The sequence below is a fragment of the Bos taurus genome, chromosome 13, assembly GCF_002263795.3.
Source record: "Bos taurus isolate L1 Dominette 01449 registration number 42190680 breed Hereford chromosome 13, ARS-UCD2.0, whole genome shotgun sequence".
NCBI classification, from domain to species: Eukaryota; Metazoa; Chordata; class Mammalia; order Artiodactyla; family Bovidae; genus Bos; species Bos taurus.
Window position 1 is genome coordinate 34,056,782 of NC_037340.1, and position 23,758 is coordinate 34,080,539.

Consider the following 23,758-nt stretch of genomic DNA (forward strand, 5'->3'; position numbering starts at 1 on the left):
AGCATATAAAAAGGTGCTCAAAATCATTAGTTATCAGATAAATGTAAATTCAAATAAGATACCCACCTGCAGAGCTATAATAAAAAGGACAGACAATACTGGGTTTTGGCAAAGACGTGGACCAAGCAAAACTCTCATATCCTGCTGGTGTATGTGTAATTTGGTAAAAACCACTTTGGAAAACTGTTTAGCATATCAATAAAAGTAGAATAGATTTATACCCAAGGAGCCAGCAACTTCACTTCTTAAAAGATTAAATTGATAAATACTTACTAGGAAGACTGATTAAGAAAATACACTAGCCATTATTATAATGAAAAAGGAGACATCACTAAAGATATTCCAGAAATTGAAATTAGGATCCAGAATATTTAAAAAAGAATTTATGCCAAAAAATGAAAATTGAGGGAAAAATGGACAATTTTCTATAACAAGACAACTTTTCAAAACTCGTATTAAGAAGAAATAAAAAATCAGAATAGTCCTGTAATTACTAAAGATATTAAATCTGTAGTTAAAAACTTCCACTCAAACAAAAGTCTATGTCTGTATGACACCACCATTGAATTCTACCAAACATTTATCTTAAACAATGAATAAAATTGAGGAAACCACTTGACCTTACACGATGCTAGTAGATTCTTGTTTCAGGCAAATGACACTGTGAGCTTTGAACAATGGAGAAGGAATTTGGTCCTAGAATAAAAAATAATTTTACAACCATGATAAATATTGTTTATTGATTTCCAATATTAGAATCAATCTATAGGGATTGAGGGCAGGAGGAGAAGGGGACGACAGAGGATGAGATGGTTGGATGGCATCACTGACTTGATGCACATGAGTTTGGGTGAACTCCTGGAGTTGGTGATGGACAGGGAGGCCTGGCGTGCAGCGATTCATGGGGTCACAAAGAGTTGGACACGACTGAGTGACTGAACTAAACTGAACTGATAGGCAAACCTCGAAATAAATATTTAACTATCATGTAGCAGCGAAATGTACATAACATCAGCTTTGACAGTAAAATTGTTGTTGTTCAGTCACTAAGTTGTGTCTGACTCTTCGGGACACCATGGACCAGAGTTTGCTGAAATTCATGACCATTAAGTCAGTGATGCTATCTAACCATTTCATCCTGTCACCCCCTTCTCCTTTTGCCATCAATCTTTCCCAGCATGAGGGTGTTTCCCAGTGATTCAGCTCTTCACATCAGGTGGCCAAAGTACTGAAGCTTTAGCATCAGTCCTTCCAATAAATTTTCAGAGTTGATTTCCTTTAGGATTAACTGGCAAGATCTCCTTGCAGTCCAAAGGACTCTCAAGCACCACAACTTGAAAGCATCAATTCTTCAGTGCTCAGCCTTCTTTATGGTCCAGCTCTCACATCCATACATGACTGCTGGGAAAACCATAGCTTTGACTATACAGACATTTATCAATTAACAGATGTCTCTGCTTTTTAATATGCTGTCTATGTTTGTCATAGCTTTCCTTCCAAGGAGCAAGCATCTTTTAATTTCATGGCTGCAGTCACTGTCCACAGTGATTTTGGAGCCCAAGAAAATAGGATCTATCAAAAGTGGAAGTTTAAAATTGTAGGAAAGGAAAGAGGCAGTAATACCCTCATATTGCAAAGTAAGGAATCAATATATACTGCTGCCAGTTGATGGATCAGGAAACAAAAGTCTAGATGTAGCATTTAATTTACAAAGGTAACCAAAAGAAAGGGGAAAATAACAGTAAAATTATCAAATATTGAGAGAGGAGGGAAAGGAGATAAAATAGTAAAAAATGTGCTTAAATTTTCTGCGCTCTGTCAACTAGTTACATAGTATTTACAAGTATTTACTATGGGGTCGCACAGAGTCGGATGCAACTGAAGCGACTTAGCAGCAACAGCAGCAACATAGCATTTACATTGTATTAGACCTTATACGTAATCTAGAAATGATTTAAAGTATACCAGGTTATGCAAATGCTGCATGGTTTTATGTAAAGGACTTGAGCATCCTTTAATTTTGGTACCCACAGGGATCCTAGAACCAACCCCCTGCAGATACCAAGGGAGAACTGGATGACTTTAACAGTTAAGAAAAAGATAAAATAAATATATATGTATATATTCTTACAGGACGGTCATGAGGATTAAATGCAGTGAAGTATAACAAGTGCTTGAGAAAGAGTAGGCGTTCAATATCTGTCAGTTTTTCCTTTTTATTGCAATTGCAATCTGAACATTGATTCGGTCCTTTGCTCTTCTCCTTCCCTATTGGATAGTTTGGTCTGTTGCCATCACACTTCGCATTTCTTTATAGTAAGAATATTTTAACTTTTAATCAAAATTGCCCTTATTACTAAATGGCTTGCCTATTATTTTTAGAGAATTCCCATTACTTTAAATAGTCCAGAGAGATCTTTAGGAGAGGGATCTTCAGGAGAAGCGCTTAACAGAGGACCTCAAAGCATTCCACAGAAAGAGCTGCTTTCCTTCCCATGGAAATAAGATAAATGCTCTGTTTCTATGGTTACTATTCTTCTTTTATTAATGCTAAAAATCTCCAGTTTTAGCCTCCTAAATAAAAGTAAGGAGATGCGCTGATCTTTAGTAGCATGAATGTATCATTGACATTTTCCAGGCTACTGTTATTTAACTGCACTGTTTTTTATTATACTATGGTGCAGCCAATACTGTCAGACTTTATACACATAAACTCCGCTTTTCAAGAGTTTCTCAAACTGCTAAAAAGCTGCATGCCTGGCAGGAACTTCCCCCTAAAATGTACCATCCATCAGGGTCTTTTCAAATTATAGGTGATTATTTACATTCTGATCTTCAGATTACTAGTCTACACAATACATGAAGTAGAGCCTTTCTCTTCTGAATGTTTACCAGTTTCTTGAGATTCTTCACTTAACAACATGGATTATGCTATAGCCTGGACATGTCTGACTCGTATCAACTTTCCTTTACTTCTTATTATGATCTTGATTGCCTGGTCATTTTAAGTGAAAAGTGACAGATATATTGGAAGGGTATCTGAGGGGTCAACCAGGAGATTTACGCTTAGTTTCGGGAGTTGGTACGTGTGCAGAGAAGGACTGAAGGATGGTGAAATACCACCATCGTAAGCACATCAAGCACTGGCTTCATGCAGAAAGCCAAGAAAATGGCAAGCAGGAGAGATAAAGCATGATCCGGTTTATGAAGTTCAAGTTCAGGTGGAAGCTCTCTCTGCTGATAAGAGTCAGGTAGGCTTCCCCTGGCTCTCAGCCATCTCTGTTTCGACATCAGCACAAGTCTAATTGTAGTTTTTTTTCTTTGGCTGCTTATAGGACCTCCTATTTTTCTTTGGTTTTCCTGTGATTTTTTTTCAAACATTCATCTCAGTTGGAATTCACGGGACTTATGGCATCTAACGGTGAACATCTTTCAACAGTTCTGAAACATTCTGTTTGAACAGTGCCTCTTCCACACCCTATTATCTCCCTGTGGCAACCAAATTATGCACAGGTTAGAGCTTCTAACTCTATCCTCTTGGTCCCTTAAAGTCTCTTTCACATTCCCCATCCCTCTTCTCTCCAGATGTTATTTATGTCTTGGGGTTTATCTGCCATTCACTTTTTTCTCTGTATATCAGCTGTGTCTAAACTGCTACAAAAGCAGTTCATTGATTTTATTATATTCACTTTAAACATATTAAGTGAGTTATTCTGGGCCAGTTATTTTCAATTCCTGAAGCATTTGGGGATTTGTTTCTGTTTTGTGTTGTTTCTGGTAAATTTCATCTATGACATCTTCTTTCCTTGAGAGTTTTGTGAATGTTGCCTGACAGTCTGGGAAAGTTATCTGTGCAGAAATTCTTCCAGGCTGGATTGGAAGCTGAGTTCCTCAGGAGAAGATTAGCCCTTGCTCCTCAGAGACACCAATCCTGAACCATTTTAAATTAAAATTTCAACCTGAGTTTTCTGTACTGCCCGGGTAGTGTGGATTTAGACTGCTGGCTTGTGGGTATGAATTCTCAGGGGGAGGAGCTGTTGTTCAGTCACTCAGTCGTGTCTGATTCTTTGTGACCCCATGGACTGCAGCACTCCAGACTTCCGTGCCCTTCACCATCTCCCAGAGTTTGCTCAAATTCATGTCCGTTGAGTTGGTGATGCCATCCAACTCTCTCATCCTCTGTTGTACCCTTCTCCTCCAGCCCTCTATCTTTCCCAGCATCAGGACCTTTTCCAATGAGTAGGCTCTTCACATCAGGTGGCCAAAGTATTGGAGCTTCAGCATCAGCCCTTCCAATGAATTTTCAGAGTTGATTTCCTTTAGGATTGGCTAGTTTGATTTCCTTGCTGCCAGTTCAGTTCAGTCGCTCAGTTGTGTCCGATTCTTTGTGACTCTATGGACTGCAGCATACCAGGCCTCCCTGTCCATCAGCATCTCCTGGAGTTTACTCAAACTTATGTTCATTGAGTCGTGCTGTCCAAGGGACTCTCAAGAGTCTTCCCCAGCACCACAGTTCAAAAGTTTCAATTCTTTGGTGTTCAGCCTTCTTTATGGTCCAACTTTCACATCTCTACATGACTACTGTAAAAACCATAGTTTGACTAAATAGACCTTTGTCAGCAAAGTGATGTCTCAGCTTTTTAATATGCTGTCTAGGTTTGTCATAGCTTTCCTTCCAAGGAGCAAGTATCTTTTAATTTCATGGCTGCAGTCATCATCTACAGTGATTTTGGAGCCCAAGAAAATAAAGTCTGTCACTATTTCCATTATTTCCCATCTATTTGCTGCGAAGTGATAGGACTCGATGCTATGATCTTCGTTCTTTGAATGTTGAGTTTTAAGCCAGCTTTTTCACTCTCTTCTTTCACTTTCATCAAGAGGCTCTTTAGTTCCTCTTCACTTTCTACCATTAGAGTGGTATCATCTGTATATCTGAGGTTGTTGATATTTCTCCTGGCAATCTTGATTCCAGCCTGTGCTTCATCCAGCCCAGCATTTTGCATGATGTACTCTGCATATAAGTTAAATAAACAGGGTGACAATATACAGCCTTGACATACTCCTTTCCCAATTTTGAATCAGTCCATTGTCCATATCTGGTTCTAACTATTGCTTCTTGACCTACATACAGGTTTCTCAGTAGGCAGGTAAGGTGGCCTGGTATTCCCATCTCTTGAAGAATTTTCCATAGTTTGTTGTGATCCACACAGTCAAAGGCTTTAGCATAATCTATGAAGCAGAAGTAGTTTTTTTTAATCTCCTTGTTTTTTATATGATCCAACAGATGTTGTCAATTTGATCTCTGGTTCCTCTGCCCTTTGTAAATTCAGCTTGTACATCTGGAAGTTCGTGGTTCACATACTGTTGAAGACTATCTTAAAGGATTTTGAGCATTACCTTGCTAGCATGTGAAATAAGAATAATTGTGTGGTAGTTTGAACATTTTTTGGTATTGCCCTTCTTTGGGATTGGAATGAAAATTGACCATTTCCAGTCCTGTGACCACTGCTGAGTTTTCCAAATTTGCTGGCATATTGAGTGCAACACTTTAACAGCGTCATCTTTTAGGATTTGAAATAGCTCAGCTGGAATTCCATCACTTCCACTAGCTTTGTTTGTAGTGATGCTTCCCAAGGTCTACTTGACTTCACACTCCAGGATGTCTGGCTCTAGGTGAGTGATCACACCATCCGGGTCATTTGACCTTTTTTGTACAGTTCTTCTGTGTATTCTTGCCACCTCTTCTGAAATCTCCTCTTTTTCTGCCAAGTTATTTGTTTACTCGCATTTAAAATGACACCAGCTTCCCCGGTGGATCAAACGGTAAACAATCTGCCTGCAATGTAAGAGACCTGGGTTCAATTCCTAGGTCAGGAAAATCCTCTGAAAAAGAAAATGGCAACCCACTCCAGTATTCTTGCCTGGAGAAGCCCATGGACAGAAGAGCCTGGCTACACTTCACAGGGCCCCCAAAAGTCAGACACAACTAAGCAACTAACACTTTCACTTTTCACTCAGTTTTTAGTGAGGAGGGTCCTTCAGGGTATCTTATCAATCACACCTTTGGAAACAGAAGCCCCAAAGCCTGTTCTGTCGAAGTTGATGATTTTCTGCTAGGTGCTAAGCCTGGAGTTTCCACAGGGCTCCAATTTCATGAATGCTTCATGCTACAAGCTATTACATATAAGTTACTACTAGAAGAAGTGATTCTGGGCTTCCCTGGTGGCTCAGTGGTAAAGAATCGCTTGTCAATGCAGAGACATGGGTTCAATCCCTGGTCCAGGAATATCCCACATGGCGCAGAGCAACTAAGCCCATGCACCACAACTATTGAGCCTGAGCTCTAGAACCTGGGAGCCTCCGCTACTGAAACCACATGCTACAACTACTGAGGCCTGTGCACGGTAGAGCCTGTACTCTGCAACAAGAGAGGCCACCATAATGAGAAGCCCGAACACCAAACTCGAGAAAAAAGCCCAGCAGGGGAGACCCAGCACAGCCAAAAAGAAATAAATAAAAATTTTAAAAAGCAATGATTATTTCTTACCTAACTTCAGAACTCAATTAGGCAGGTGACTGAAACTATTTGGGGGGGGGGAGTTTGAGTGGTGGGAAGCCTCAGTGATATGGGAGCTATATTTTCACATTTTAAAATGGCTCAAACATTCTTCACTGTTGCCATTGCTGGAACAGTGGGAAGCTTGGAATGGGGTTTATAATGCAATCATTCTTCCAAATGCATAACATGGCACCAGTCCGAGCTCTTATAACCAGCTCTGAAATGAGCAGAATGGTTCCAGATTCTACTGCAGCCGGGGAAAGTGGGAAAGTGATTTGTTGATTTATAGGGAATGATAGAGCCCGTTAAAGTTATTGTTCGAGTTTGTTCTGTCCATCATCTTTCCTTTCTTCCCCTTCTGCTCTTTATGTCCTTCTTCTTTCTATCATATTTTTACAAAAGTCACTGGTTTGAAAATTCCATTTAGAGATCAATACCAGCATTCATAAGTCAAGCAAGATGAAACTATACATCCCAGTTAGCTATTTTCCAGAATTAGAATCTTCTTTTTTATAAGGAATCTATTTCTTAACAGTTATTGTATGATTTTAAGTCTGGAAGGCAATCAAATAAAGAAAATGGAAAAAAATACTTAGTAATAATTCTCTGTAAATTAGAAATTCATAAGACATAGTTAATGTTAATAGAATTCAGTTAAGATATGTTCTCTTCTTAATTTTTTGGGACACCTGTGAATTCACTGCCAAACTGTTATTTATAACTTGCTTGTGTTCTATTCTCCCATTTTATCCCCTTACTTCCTCACCCACCCAAATCATCACTATCCTGAATTTTGTGTTAATTCTTCTCTTGACATTTTAGTTTGTAGTTTTATCAAGTACCTTCATATGTTTAAAGAATGTATTGTTTGTCTCGTTTATTGTTTCCTTTGCTGATTTTTGTTTTTATTTTCGCTACCCTAGGAGGTGGGTCAAAAAAGATCTTGCTGTGGTTTATGTCAAAGAATGTTTTTTTCCTGTGTTTTTCTCTAAGAGTTTGTGCCTTGTCTTACATTTAGGTCTTTAATCCATTTTGAGTTTATTTTTGTGTATAGTGTTAGGTAGTGTTCTAATTTCATTCTTTTATATAATCCTCAGAATGGGAGAAAATATTTGCAAATTAAGCATCAGACAAAGGATTAATCTCCAAAACATACAAACAGCTCATGGAGCTCAATATATATTAAAAAACAAACAACCCAATCAAAAAATGGGCAGAAGACCTAAATAAACATCTCTCCAAGGAGGACATACAGGTGACCAAGAAGCACGTGAAAAGATGCTCAACATCACTAATTATTAGAAAAATGCAAATCAAAACTACCATGAAGTATCACCTCATACCAGTCAGAACGACCATCATCAAAAAATTTACAAACTATAAATGCTGAAAAGAGTGTGGAGAAAAGGGAACCCTCTTACAGTGTTAGTGGGAATGTAAATTGATATAGCAACTGAAGAGAACAGCGTGGAGGTTACTTAAAAAACTAAACCTAGAACTACTGTGTGTGGGGTGTGTGTGGGGGGGACGGGTGTCTGCTCAGTCGTGTCTGACTCTTTGTGACCCCATGGACTGTAGCCCACCAGGCTCCTCTGTCCATGGACTTTTCCAGGCAAGAGTACTGGAGCGGGTTGCCATCTTCTACTCCAGGGGATCTTCCCAATCCAAGGACTGAAACTACATCTCTTGCATCTCCTGCACTGGCCGGTAGATTCTTTACCACTCTACCACCTGGGAGGCCTGGAGCTACTACATGACCCAGTAATCCCACTCCTGGGCATATACCCTGAAAAAAACACAATTCAAAAGGACACATGTATCCCTATATTCACTGCAGCACTATTTACAATAGCCAGAACATGGAAACAACCTAAATGTCCAGCAACAGATAAATGGAAAAAAAAGATATGGTACATATATACTATGGAATATTACTTAGCCACTAAAATGAAATAGGTTCATTTGTAGAGATGTAAATGGACCTAGAGTCTGTCATACAGAGTGAAGTAAGTCAGAAAGAAAAAAACAAATATTGTATGTTAAAAAACATATGTGAAATCTAGAAAAATGGTGCAGATGAACCTCTTTCCAGGCAGGAATAGAGATGCAGTCATGGAGAACGGACATGTGGGCACAGCAGGGAAGGGGAGCGTGGGACAAACTGGGAGGTTAGGACTGACATACATACACTGCCCTGTGTTCAGCAGAGAGCTAGTGGGACGCTGCTGTATAGCACAGGGAGCTCAGCTCAGTGCTCTGTGATGGCCTGGAGGGCTGGGATGGGGGATGGGTGGGAGGGAGGCCCGACAGGGAGCGGGGCTATATGTGTGAGTATGGCTGAGTCACTTCTTTGTCCAGCAGAAACTAATGTAACACTGTAAAAGCAATTGTATCCCAATAGAAAATTTAAAAAATAAAGTACATTGTAAATTTTCAGAGCACTCTGTTATAGAAATGGTCAAAGGACAGTGAAAAATCCATTAGAAGTTGAAGACATTTGAGCTGAGTTTTCAGAAACCATCTACTTATAAAACATGGATTAGAAACATGCTCTCTAAATTAGAAAAACAATCTTATCTGAAAGTAAAAAAAAAAAACCAAAGAAACCAAAAAAAAAAAAAGAATAAAAAACCACCACCACCAAAAATCAGTGTATTGTTTAGTTTCACTCATTGTTGAACTTTATAAAAAGGATATGTAATGTTCTGAAACTTGCTTTCCAGTTGTTGCAAAGATAAATTACAGTCTGTTGACTCTCGGCCCTGCCTTGTGTGTGCGTGCTAAGTTGCTTCAGTCATATCTGACTTTTTGAGACACTATGGACTGTAGGCCTCCAGACTCCTCTATCCATGGGATTATCCAGGCAAGAATACTGGAGTGTGTTGCCTGCCTTTCTCCTGGAGATCTTCCTGAACCAGGGATCGAACCTGTGTCTCTTTATCTCCTGCATAGGCAGGTGGGTTCTTTACCACTAGCACTGCCTGGGAAACCCCAGCCCTGCCTTCCTTATGGACAAACTGGAGGTTCTTTCTGACTTCAGTGGAGAGGGCAAGACAGGGCAGGACTAGCTGTCATTGTCTTTATGTGCATGTGTCTGTGTGTGTTTCTAATTTTTAAATTAATTTTATATTGGAATATAGTATTGGATGAACAATGTTATGTTAGTTTCAGGTGTAAAGCAAAGTGATTCAGTTATACATATACTTGTATCTATTCTTTTTCAAATTATTTTACCATTTAGGCTATTACAGAGTATTGAGCAGAGTTCCCTGTGCTGTACAGTAGGTCCGTGTTGGTTATCTGTTTTAAATATAGCATTATGTACATATCAATCTCAAACTCCCAATCTATCCCTCTGGTAACTGCTCTCTAAGTCTGTGAGTCTGTTTCTATTTTGTAAATAAGTTCATTTGTATCTTTTTTTTTTAGATTCTGCATGTAAACAATACCATATTAATCTTTGTCTGCCTTACTTCACTTAGTGTGATAATCTCCAGGTCCATCCATGTCGCACATGGCATTAGTTCATTCTGTTTTGTGGCTGAGTAGTATTCCGTTGTACATATGTACCACATCTTTATCCATTTATCTGTCAATGGGCACTTAGGTTACTTCCACATGGTGCTATCACTGGCCTTTCATCTGGGCGGTGTTCCCATTTCAAGGGACTTACTCTGCATTCTAGCTCCCCCAGGAAAATCATGAGCTGTCTTAAAATGAGATCCGATTCTCTGCCATTAGAAAAAACTAATTCAAAGAAAACTAATATTCTTGAATAAATTCAACCCAGTACTCTGAGTATTGTTTCAATGTTTGCTGAAAATTCTCTTGTTAAAAGAGTCTCCTTTAATCTCTTAATGGTAACACATCCACAGGTGACATGCCTGATCTCTCCAGGCTCTGAGGTCTCCCCATTGTACATGGGCTCAGTGAGGTAGAATTTTGACAAAAACTCTGGGGTTGGCAGAGGAGGAACCATAGATTTTTCTCTTTGGAAAGATCACAATATTTTTCTGTAGGGAAAATGTCTTCTTAGCCCTGTTGTTGTTCATTAGCTAAGTTGTGTCCAACTCTTTGTGACCATGGACTGCAGCATGCCAGGCTTCCCTGTCCTTCTCTATCTCCCGGAGTTTGCTCAAACTCATGTCCATTGAGTTGGTGATGCTTTTCAACCATCTCGATGTCCTCTATCATCCCCTTCTCCCGCTTTCAATCTTTCCCAGCACCAGGGTCTTTTCCAATGAGTTAGTTTCAGCTTCAGCATCAGTCCTGTTAATGAATATTCATGGTTGACTTCTAGGATTGGCTGGTTTGATCTCCTTGTAGTCCAAGGGACTCTCCAGAGTCTTCTCCAGCTTCACAATTCGAAAGCATCAGTTTTTCAGCACTCAGCCTTCTTTATGGTACAACTCCATGACTCCTAGAAAAACCATAGCCCTTAGCCTTTACCCTTGAGAATAAAAGGCAACGCTCGTTAAGTAGCTTGAGTATCAGTGAATTCTCCATACAGTAGGTCCCCTATATACAAACCTTCAAGTAGTGAACTTTCAAAAATGGCAAACATGTCACACGTCCAGTCACGTTAAGTTAGCTCACGGTCCGGCACACTGTCACCCATGTGCCTCCTCTACAAGTGGCTGTGCTTTTGTGGGCTTTACTGTGCAGTACTGTATAGAGAGGAGTATCTTTATTTCAAGCCCAGGATGTACCCAGACATCACTGGATCATTTTTTCAAAAGAGCAGACAGAACTGAATCCAGCACAGAATCAGAACCTGTGCCATCCACATCAGACATGAGTGAAATGGCAACTTTCCCTCCATCTCCCATTGCTGACGATCCTTCAGCTCTACCATCTCCCACCTCCTCTCCCTCTGCCAGTCAGTAACTCTTCTTGCCTGTTCACTCGATGCCTGTGTGCCAGCTGTTGTACTAGGGGCTGTACTTTTCAAGGTACTGCACTGTAAGATTAAAAATGTTTTCTTTGTGTTTGTTTTTGTGTTTTTTATGTTATTATTTGTGTGTAAAGTGTCATAAACCTGTTACAATCCAGTACTATACAGCCAATTGTGTTAGTTGGGTGCCTGGGGCTAACTTTGTTGGACTTACGAGCAAATTGGACTTACAAACATGCTCTTGGAAGGGAACTCATTCATCTGTCGGGAACGTACTGTATTTGACTTAATTCCCCAGGGGTCAGAGGAACACTGCTGCTACTGCTGCTAAGTCGCTTCAGTCGAGTCCGACTCTGTGTGACCCCATAGATAGCAGCCCACCAGGCTCCCCCATCCCTGGGATTGTCCAGGCAAGAACACTGGAGTGGGTTGCCATTTCCTTCTCCAAGGCATGAAAGTGAAAAGTGAAAGTGAAGTTGGGACTGATTTCCGCCTGAGTGAGGCTCAACCCCTGCCACAGCCACTGCTAACAGTAAACATTTATTGAGTGTTTACCTGCATTCAGAGCTTCCCTGGTGGCTCAGATGGTAAAGCGTCTGCCTGCAATGCGGGAGACCTGGGTTCGATCCCTGGGTTGGGAAGATCTCCTGGAGAAGGAAATGGCAACCCACTCCAGTATTCTTGCCTGGAGAATCCCACGGACGGAGGAGCATGGTAGGCTATAGTCCATGGGGTCGCAAAAAGTCGGACACGACTGAGCTTACCTGTATTCATGAGTATTCAGGGTTTCTGTGTTCACGACAACCATATGAAGTAGTTGTATTCATCTTCGTCCCACAGAGGGAGAGGTCAGGGTCAGGCAGTTTGTCAGGAAGGACTCCGACTCCCACCTTTAGGGAAACCGTCGACACTCCCCACTTCCACCTGACAGTTTGTCACAGTTGGACTCAGCCTGTGAACAAACTGCAGAACCAGGGAGCCTTGGCAGCATCTCCTGGGTGGAGGGTGGTGGTTGGGGTCGGGGGGTGGGTAGGGAGAGGGATGGCAGGGTGGTTGGATGCTGCTGCCAGCAGGTTATCAGATGCCAGACTGACCCTGAGTCCCTGGCCCCACCCCTCTTTGAAAGGTGAAAAGGGTGTCAGTGACCAACATTGTTTTAACTAAAAAAAAATTGAGGGGACTTTCCCGTCAGTCCAAGGGGTTAAGACTCTGCTTCCAGTGCAGGGGCCACAGATTCTATCCCTGGTTGAGGAATTAACATCCCGCATGCTGCAACCAAAAAAATTTAAAAATTAAACATTAAAAAAAAATATTTGTAACCTTTTTTCAACCAAGCTCTGGGCCTTACAATCTTGTCCCTCGGGGAGGAGGTAATGACAGAGCAGGAGGAAAAGGTTCAGATAACAGTAGTCACTTGGCATTGGCCCTGAATGGCTCCAGCACTTTCTGAAGTCTTCACTGTCTGGCCCTTCCCCCTCGAGGTCCCAGTCTAATCAGCCCGATGAAAGGTGACTGGCCATCCTGTGCCCCCTCCCTGGCTGAGCCTTCCCCTAAAGGCATAAGTGCAGCGCCACCCCTCCTCCCACGCCCCACCTCCGGCCCAAGAGACTGAATAACAGCCGCGTAAGCACCTGTCCAGAGGCTACCCATCATCCTAATGTTTGATTCGCTGTCACTCACTTGCTCGCAAACCTGCTGTGTCATTTGAGGGCTTCCTTAGCACTAAGCAGATTTACCGCAAGGCAGTCATCACAAGAGAGAAAATGAACCTCTCCTGGCTGAAAAGCACAGAGGAAACCGTGTCCCCACCCCCCACTCCTTTCCCGGTTTCTTCCTTCTTTTTATTGTCTGTTAGGTATTGTTCACTGTGAATAAGATTTCCTGCAGCAACTGGCCTCCAGAGGCCAGGTCTCCACTTAGAACCTGTTTACCTTAGAGGGTGTAACATTTTGACTCAATTTCACAGCTCTTAGCATCCAGCCCTAGTTCTCTCTGAAATGTGCATTTGACTTTGTGGCTGTAGGAAGGTCCTTTTATGACCAAGCAAGACTCTGCAGCTGGTGAGTGCAGAGACCAGGAGTTCTGTGGGTGGGGGGGGCTTTCTCTTTCTGTTTACCAGCATCATCATCCTGAGTTTATTAAGGTCTGTCTGTACATGACACCACCCCGGATGTTACCTTTACCTGCCACCTATGAAGAGGTGTCCAGGTCTCTCCTCTGGGATCCTCTAATTTGTAAACCATTTGCTGAAGATAATAACACAGAAATCTGCCAACAAGCGATGGTTAAGGAATGGTTGATAGACATTGTTGAACTAATTGAGTGTTCTGGAAAATAAATTTGGCATGACCATCAGAAAAAAATTTTCAAAGAATTGGAGTTCCAGACATAGCAAAAGTGTGCCAGAGATCATGCACCTATTCGTTGATGAAATCAGGAAACATTTGCAGAGCCTGTAAAAGCAGCTTTTTTTTTTTTTCCCTAACAAGAGCGTAGTTGCAGAGTGAGCTGACAGCGAGGTCAGTGATTGCTCAGAGCTTAAGGATGACCATCAAGGAATAACTGATGAGGGAGACATTTGGGGAAGTTTGGAGAAATGTGATCAGTCACCTTAGAATTTATAATTGCCAAGAACAGGATGTGGTATGTAAGCCATTCCAGGAAATGGGACTGGAGTCAGAGCCTGGGCTGACCATCGGACCAGGGCAGGTATCCAGGGGTCCCAGGGGAAGAAAGACTGCAGGAAGAAGCAGTCAGGGCTGCAAGGGAGCATCTCACGAGGAGAAAGAAACCTGAATTGTTAGGGAACCCCTCCATGAGCCAGGCTCCATCCACATCCTGAGAATGGGAGTGGCGGGCAGTCAGGGCCACAGTCCCGGGTGAGCAGGGACACTTGGACGGGTTACAGGACAGAAATACAGGTACAAGGGAAACTTGGGCTAGGGGGTGGGTGTCACCAGGTAAAGCGACTGGTTGCAGGATGGCCAGGGAGTAAATGCAGTCTAGAAAGGGGCCTGAGGGGGCAGACACAGGAGCTACGATGAACACACTTCCTCTCCAGAACACCAATGGCTCAGCCTGACCCAGAGTAGAGGCTGTGCTGTGTCATGCTGCTGCCTGAACTTCTCCCAACCGGGCCTGCAGGAGCTTTTTGGGCGGGAACTTCGCTGCTGAAACCAGCAGCAGGAAGGGCAGGAAGTCAGGCGAATCACAAGAGAAGAAAGAACACTTGTCACAGGAGAACTGCCCCTCTATCCCCAGCCTCCAGTACCATAAACAATCCCCTGGGCTCATCTGAGAAAGAGTGGAGCCATAATAAAGTCCCCAGCACACAGACTCAGGCGAGGTCACCAGAGCCTAGAAATAAGAAAGTGCTCAGAGAATGATGGAGAAATGTCAGAATGACACAGGGGGCAACCTTCAGTGGCTCCCACTGGCCAGATCTGGGATATTTTGATCATCAAGATACATAATGATATTAACAGATTATAACTCAGTGAGTGAAATAAGAAGGTGTGAGTCCACACTCACGTAAGTAAACGATCTCAGGACGAGGAAAAGCCCTCCTTACCATAAAGTGCTGACTCATCGATGCAAAATGAATGATCAGATCAGATCAGTCGCTCAGTCGTGTCCGACTCTTTGCGACCCCATGCATCGAAGCATGCCAGGCCTCCCTGTCCCTTGATGGGTTTAGAAAAATCACAATTTGCCAACACTCACAGTAATGATTTATTCAGGGGAGGATCATCCATGAAAGCTTAGGAAGTGGTTAAAGTTTGAGGCTGAGATTTACATAATCTAAAAATATCTCCCCACAAATACCTTATTAATTACTAAAGGGAAAAGTGACATCTTTCCAGAGGAAAACCTGACGGACTCCATGTTAACCAAGGCATGGGAGTGAACACACCCCGAATCCAATAAAACAGAAAATCCTTCAAACCATATCCAGGCAAACCACTGTCATCCCCACCGCGGGGTCGCCAGCCCCCTCATCATTGTGCCCCTGCCTCCCCTTGTCCACACAGAGGTCACCGTCAGCACGGTAGCCTGAGGGGTCCTGTTAAAATGGGACTGTCCCGATGGCATCACTTGTCTGAGCAAACCTTCTCACACCCTCGTCTTGCTCACAATCAAAGCCCATGTCCCCACAGTGGACCAAGGGTCAGGTCTTGTGTCTCAGCCTCCCACTGCTGCTGTCCCTGCCTCCTCCAGGCTCAGCAGCCGGCTGTCCCTTTAGCGCATCAGGCACATCCCCATCTCAGGGTCTGGCCCTTTCTGCTCCTTCCCCTTCGACAGTCTTCCTCCAGATTCCTGTTGAGGCTGCTCCTTCATTTCCTTCAAGGTGTGGCTCAGCCCAAACCTCTTTCAACACTGCTTTCCCTGGAAACTATTTAGAATGGCATCTTCCCTGCTTCCCACCTGGGCAGTCCTGCAGTCTCCCTTGCTTTACCTCCTGTGTATCTGCAGACACTTTCTAATGTACCAAGTGATTAGTTATGTATTTCTGTTAACTCTCTCATACTAGTGTTTTAAAATAATCATATTTATTTATTACTTTTGCTCTTCTGGGTCTTAACACTGCTGTGAGAGCTACTCTCTAGTTGAAATGCGTGAGCTTCTCACTGTGGGGGCTTCTCCTGTTTCAGAGCACAGGCTGTAGGGGGCACGGGCGTCAGCAGTTGTGGCTCTCAGGCTCTAGAGCACAGGCTCAATAGTTGTGGTTTTGCTTCTTGGCATATGGGATCTTCCCAGACCAGGGATCGACCCTGTGTCCCCTGCACTACAAAGCAGATTCTTTACCAATGAGCCACCAGGGAAGCCCTCCCACATTAGCATTTGAGCTGGGAGAAATATATTCTGAGAAACTAGAACACAGTGAACATTTAATCCACACTTGCTGAAATATTGAATGATTATGTACCTACCATAGGCCTCACCAGGACTGTGCGTGTCCATAGCATGGGATACAAGATAACAAAAACTGAACAAAACCAAATAAAAAACATTTGCCTTGGTCTCTAGCTCTTCAGAAGCTGAAGATTTCATTAGAGAAGTGGAGCAAATACAGACTAGCATCAGCGCGGCATCAGGTGTGAAGTTCTTGGTCCCTTGTGCCCGTGTGAGCTGGGTTCCAGGAAGGGAGTGTCCCAGGGGCTGGTATTCTAGAGGGGGCAGGGGGACTGTTTGGGGGAGAGTCAGAAAGAGGGACACCCCAGACACAAGGAGACATGCTGAGATGCTTCTTCCAGAGCCTATATGGGGGTTGGAGAGAGAAGGCCATGGGGGATGCAGGCACTGAGTGGCAGAGCGAGAATGAGGCCAGGCTGCAGAGGGACTGCAGCTTCCAGGGCTCTTCACTCCCAGCCCTGCCCAGCTCAGCCCATCCTGCCTGTCCTGGGCCAGGCTAGCTTGTTAGTTTGCATCTCCTGGGAGCACACCTGAGACAAGACTGAGGCACGTGCTGCCTTCCTGGGAATAATCCCACGGGCAGTGAGGCAGGGAGAAGGAAGCTGATGCTGGTACCCAAATGAGCAGGCACCACAGGGCACCACTGTAGCCACAGGGCCAAGCCTGCTGGGGAACAGGGCTCCGGGGATTCTCTCTCCATTGTTCCTGTGCAGATGCTGATGGGATGCAAGAGCATCACCTCCCCCAGAACTTCCAGCACTGCCCCCAGTAGAGCCCAAGACAGCCACCCCCAGAGAGCTGTAGGGTATGGGGGCCCGGGGATGGGGGAGCAGCAGCAGGGACCAAGGAGCTGGAGGAGGTGCCAGAGCATTGGCTCATGTAGTCCATGCATTTTACAGTAAGGAGATACATAGGTTGTAGGCACCGTGGCAGGGCTTTTTTGAAAAATAGAGGGTAATAATTCTCCATGCATCACCACAGTGCCTAGCCCAATTCAGAATTTCTGTGAACCTGGTCCCTGATACTCTATTAAGATAAGGAAAGAGCTGGCCCATCTAGTAATGCAGATGGATGGGACTCGACCATCCTCCTGTCTAAAGACTGTAAATAAGAATCAATATCACGGAGCCTGGAAAAAGCATTCTCCCCCGTGATGACTGACTGGGGCGAATAAATGAAGCACTAGTCACCCCACAATTCATTCACAAGGGCAGTGGCACTTGTAATTAGCATTCAAATTTCAATTCCATAATTTTCAGGTAAAAATCTAGAGCCAAACCCACATGTCTCCTGGCTGACTGTCCTTGTTGTTCAGTTCCTCAGTCGTGTCTGACTCTTTGTGACCCCGTGGACTGCAGCACGCCAGGCTTCCATGTCCCTCACCGTCTCTTGGAGTTAGCACAAACTCATGTCCACGGAGTCAGTGATGCCATCCAACTATCTCATCTGTACTGGCTGACAGTACATTTCTTTTTTTTTTAATTAAAAAAACCCATTTCTTTACTTAGTTTTGGCTGCACTGGATCTTCGTTGCTGCACGCAGGCTTCCTCCAGTTCTCTGGTTGGCTACTCTCCAGCGGCAGTGTGGTGGCCCATTTCTTTACTTAGTTTTGGCTGCACTGGATCTTCGTTGCTGCACGCAGGCTTCCTCCAGTTCTCTGGTTGGCTACTCTCCAGCGGCAGTGTGGTGGCCCATTTCTTTACTTAGTTTTGGCTGCACTGGATCTTCGTTGCTGCACGCAGGCTTCCTCCAGTTCTCTGGTTGGCTACTCTCCAGCGGCAGTGTGGTGGCCCATTTCTTTACTTAGTTTTGGCTGCACTGGATCTTCGTTGCTGCACGCAGGCTTCCTCCAGTTCTCTGGTTGGCTACTCTCCAGCGGCAGTGTGGTGGCCCATTTCTTTACTTAGTTTTGGCTGCACTGGATCTTCGTTGCTGCACGCAGGCTTCCTCCAGTTCTCTGGTTGGCTACTCTCCAGCGGCAGTGTGGCGGCTTCTCTTGCTGTGGAGCAGGAGCTCTAGAGCTTGTGGCTTCAGAAGTTGCGGCCCACAGGCTAAGTTGCCCTGAAGCACGTGGGGTCTTCCCAGATCAGGGATTGAACTTGAGTCTCCTGCACTGGCAGGCAGATTCTTATCTACTGGACCACCAGGGAAACCCCTGACATTTTCAGGAGGTTAAAGAAGATCACAAGGCTCCAGGAAGCTTGGTGCTTGCAGGGAAACTGGGAATCTCAGTGCGGAGGGGAGGAGAGGGCTCTGAGGGCTCTCAGTGTCCTGGCTGGTAGACTCTGGGGGCAAGAGCTTTGACCTCATGAGAACCAGGTCTCCAAGGGACGAACAGTCAGCATAGCAGCCTTACCAGCTGAGAGGGAAACGTCCTTGAACTCGGGAGGTCTGTCCAAACCATTTCTATCAGGAGCGGCCCCACCTTCCACCTGCTGGTAACTGGAGAAGACTGAGGCCCTGCTGGTAAGTTCTGGAGGATTTTTCTGGATTCCTGGACCTGCCAGGAATGTGACTTTGAGGGGCAGCCAGCAAGGCCTGCAGCGTGGGAGGCTGAGGCATTTCAGCAGCTGCTTGGGGGCGGTGGCACATTTTCATTGTCTCAGGGCAATTACCTTGGAGTTTAGTTCCCCTCTAACCTTTATGGTCCTGTTTGGGAATTGGGCGAATGAGTCAATGGCTGTGAGGAGGGAGGAGCCACAGTTTTGTCTTTTTCTTCAGGGATGCTCAGCCAGGTCCTGCCCAGGGAGCACCCTCCTGTCTTTGGAGCTCTGTGCCCAGGGTGCCCAGAAGGAAACCCTCTACTCCTTCCCCACAGCTATGGGCACAAGATGAGTTCCCTGAAGGGAATGGCGCAGCGATGCCTGGCGGTGTGCATCAGCTGGCCTCTGCACCCCATCCTGGGCTGTGACTTGAGGCCTCCAGAGGCGCCTCCCCTCCAGGCAAAGGCACCCCCACACACACCGACCCCCAACACCGCAGGACCTGGTCTGGACTCTCCCACACTCTGCTGGCCTCCTTGGTCTTGTTACTGTCTGCCTCGGAACCTTGTCTTCCCTTCTTCAGCCTTTCCATTCATATTCAGATAAACACCCCCTCACTGGTCCTCATGGAAGCTGGTTCTATGGGGAAGGACAGGGAGGCACAAAGAGGGTTGCAGGTTGGTGGTGGACACACAGCTGGTGAATGCAAGTGATCAGATTGAGAGTCAAGGCTGCTGACTCCAGTCCTACTGCTCTTCCTGTTTCAAGGGTCCTCCCCACAGCCTCCCACTTAAAACGGCTCTCACATATGTATTAGGGAAGGGATGGGCATTCCCCGCATGCATCCCTGTGTGGGCTCTGTTACCTGAGGACAGTTCTCAAGACGTGCGGGAGGGTGGGGTGGGCGGTTGGAGGGGCATTCACAGGTGGGAAAGATGATGAAGACAGCAGTAAACAGCAGCATCACTGACCAAGCACCCATCAAAAAGTTCAGCGAATTATATGCATATTTTTCAGATTAATCCTTTGAACAACTCTATGGTTTGAGTAATACAATTGTCCCCATTTACAGGTGAAGAAGCTGAGGCATACTTAAATACCACGCCCTGGGTCCCCAAGTGATCAACCAGGGCCGCACACCTCCAGGCCCTGCTACTCCCGAGTCAATGCTCTCCTGAGTACTGTGAGATGCTGGGCACTGACCTCATACGTTCACCCACTGACGCAGCCTCACAGTCATTCAGTGGACTCTGTGCTGTTTCTTCCCCATTTTACGGGCACAGAGTCTAAATAACTTGCCCAAGCATGCAAGCCACCAGAGCGAGCTGCACTCTCAGGGTCATGATCTAACCACTCACATTTGTTGCTCTGCTGCAGATGTAGTGAGTCATATGCCTCCTTTCATCCTCAAGGTCAAGGGTGAAGGTGGATCTGGTTCAATCGATGCCCTGTTCAGAAACGAGGTCCTATTTGGATTATTGATGATAATGATTTAAGGCAGAGGGTTTGCTTGGCAGGGATTTGAAAGAGCCTTTGCTTGGTCCAGCCTTCGGATGCTCTGAGAAGCACTGTGCTTCTGGAACTGTGTGGGAGGGGGCTTCACAGGGGCCTGCTGTTACCACCTTTAAAGAAAAGGTGAAAATGGAAGAGAAAAATTTACCCGCCTCTATTTCTCTAAGGGGCTTCCTAGGTGGCTCAGTGGCAAAGTCTCCTGCCCAGCAGGAGACTAGGGTTCGATCGTGGGTTGGGAAGATCCCCTGGAGAAGGAAATGGCAACCCACTCCAGTATTCTTGCCTTGGAAATCCCATGGACAGAGAAGCCTTGTGGGCTATAGTCCTTGGGGTTGCAAAAGAGTCAGGCACAACTTATTGACTTAACAACAACAGAGTTTTCTAAGAGTGTTTATTTCCATGTGGTTATTTAGTCACTCAGTCATGTCCAACTCTGTGACCGCATGGACTGTAGCCCAATAGGCTCCTCTGTCCATGGATTCTCCAGGCAAGAACACTGGAGTGGGTTGCCATTCCCTTCTCTAGGGGATCTTCCCAACCCAGGGATTGAACCCAGGTCTCCTGCACTGCAGGCAGATTCTTTACTGAGTCACCAGAGAAGCCCAATATTTCCATGTTCCAGTTAACAGAGTTGGCATTGGGTCAGTCCAATCGTTACACACTGATTATTGGGTCAGGGCTGCTTTCAAAGGGTGGTTTTGGACCTGAGCTGTTCCTTCCACAGTGGGGAAGCAGTGCTGCTCTCCCTTGGTACAAAACTCTCCTGAAAAATAGACAGTGGTTTTCACAGAAATCAGAACGTTCTCCAACAGCATCAATAATTAACTTCTATTCCTCACCCTCATCCCCCAAGGAGGATGCTTTTAAGGGAAGATTGTCCAAAGAAAACATAGATCCAGGTGGTGGTGACATCACAGGAGTCCAGGATCTCCCTGGAGAAGATGCCCCTTGAGGTTAAAAAGACATTAGTCAGGTAGACCCACTCTCAGGATCACACCTATCAATATTTGATAAGAGCTAAAGCTGAGAAGTGCAAATCGACGAAAAGCTCATCTTGCTTGCTCACTGCCAAAACAGTGCAGAGGGCTACGGCCACACTGGATACACCTAGTCAGGGGTTCATCCATCCAGTCTTATCCTCAGTCAAGAGACTTGTTTAGCTACACATAAGATGCTCTTCTATGTGCTGGAGCTGTATCGAGGAACAAGACAAAAACCCGTCATGACGGTATTTATAGTTTTGTGAGTGAGAAAAAATAATATATTTTATATATATCAGTTCAGTTCAGTTCAGTCGCTCAGTCGTGTCCGACTCTTTGTGACCCCATGAACCGCAGCATGCCAGGCCTCCCTGTCCATCACCAACTCTCGGAGTCCACCCAAACCCATGTCCATTGAGTCGGTGATGCCATCCAACCATCTCATCCTCGGTCGTCCCCTTCTCCTCCCACCTTCAATCTTGATCAGCATCAGGGTCTTTTCCAATGAGTCAGCTCTTCATAATCCGGTGGCTAAAGGATTGGAGTTTTAGCTTCAACATCAGTCCTTCCAATGAACACCCAGGACTGATCTCCTTTAGGACGGACTGGTTGGATCTCCTCGCAGTCCAAGGGACTCTCAAGAGTCTTCTCCAACACCACAGTTCAAAAGCATCAATTATTCTGCCCTCAACTTTCTTTATAGTCCAACTCTCACATCCATACATGACCACTGGAAAAACCAGTGGTTTCCTTGACTAGACAGACCTTTGTTGGCAAAGTAATGTCTCTGCTTTCTAATATGCTGTCTAGGTTGGTCATAACTTTCCTTCCAAGGAGTAAGCGTCTTTTGATTTCATGGCTGCAATCACCACCTGCTATTTATATGTATATGTCACATACATATGACATGGCTCAGATGGTAAAGAATCTGCCTGCAATGCAGGAGACCCCAGGTCGATCCCTGGGTTGGGAAGATCCCCTGGAGAAGGGAATGGCTACCCACTCCAGTCTTCTTGCCTGTAGAATTCCATGGGATCACAAAGAGTCAGACACAACTGAGCAGCTAACACTTTCAATCTATTATATAATAGTATATACTGTAATATTATACATAATTTAATGATAGTAATATTAAATGTTTATTAAATAATCAAATTATTAACTATCAAATCTAAACTTAATGTAAATATTAATACATATATATGTGAAATCTCAGATAGTGATAAGTGTTATGAAAAAAATATAGCATGGAATAAAGCAGCTAGGGGTGAGCCAGGGGTATTATTATTTGTGGATGCTGTCGGGGAGGCCACTGTGATAAGGTGACATCTGAGCAGAGACCTCAGGGAAGAAGGGGAGGGTTGTGCTGCTCTAGAGGAAGAACTCTCCAGGCAGATACTCCAGGGGCAGAGTCTCTCTGTGTGTGTCTGAGGAGCCTCAAGAAGGCCCTGAGGCTAGCGCAGAGGGAGCAGGAAAGAAGTGTCAGCAGGTGAGGCCAGGGAGGTGACCAGCCCCTGTATGGCATGCTGTGGACCACTGTCAGGACCTTGGCTTGTATCTGGAGTGAGCTGAGATGCTTTGGCTGGTTATTACCTGAGGGGTGACAGGACCCTGTCTACTGAAAACAAAACAACACAGGGGCACTCTGATTGCTGAGTAGAAAACAGACCCAGGGCAGCTAAACAGAGCTGAGAGACTGTTTCAGGACACTTGCTGATAATTCAGGCCAGAGGTGATGCCAGATGCTGCTGACAGGCCAAGTCCCATGCAACCAAGAACTGACCACTGGATTCGGCCATGGGGAAGCTCTGGTGACATAATCAAGGGCGGTTTCAGGGGCGAGGATGCAGGGCTGACCCCAAGCAGTTCAAGAGAAGATGGGAGAAGAGGAACATGGCAGTAACAGAAGAGGGGATATGGGGCCAAAAGAGGATACTAGGGGGTGGTGGTGAATAGCAGGCTCTTCAGGTGCTGAGCACAGGATCCCATGAAGAGTGACTTCATGGGAACAAAAGGAAACAGAAGCTGGAGAGATGAAATGGGGCTCTGTTCCTCTGAATGGGCAGAGCTTAGATAGACACTCCTAGAGATAGTTTGCAGATATGGGAGAGAAGTCAGTGTAGACGAGTGGGTGGGTAGGTGAGATGGTAGGGTGTAAGGAAGCCCTCTTCTGACTGTCTACTTTTTCACTGGAATAGAAAGGTCACATTCACACAAAATTAGCAAAGGGTGAATTTGGAGATTTGGAGAAAGAGGATCTGATGATTTCCAGAGAAGAGCGGGTTTCCCTGATAGCTCAGATGGTAAAGAATTCACCTACAATGTGGGAGACCTGAGTTCGATCCCTGGGTTGGGAAGACCCCCTGGAGAAAGGAATAGCTACCCACTCCAGTATTTTGGCCTGGAGAATTCCGT

General features: G+C 44.9%; 1 long non-coding RNA gene across 1 annotated transcript in view; it reads left to right on the forward strand.

Moving 5' to 3' along the window:
* The window catches only part of LOC101903056 (uncharacterized), a 197,437-nt gene that overhangs the window by 91,311 nt on the left and 82,368 nt on the right, over nt 1–23,758 (forward strand). The gene's annotated exons all lie outside the window — the stretch shown is intronic.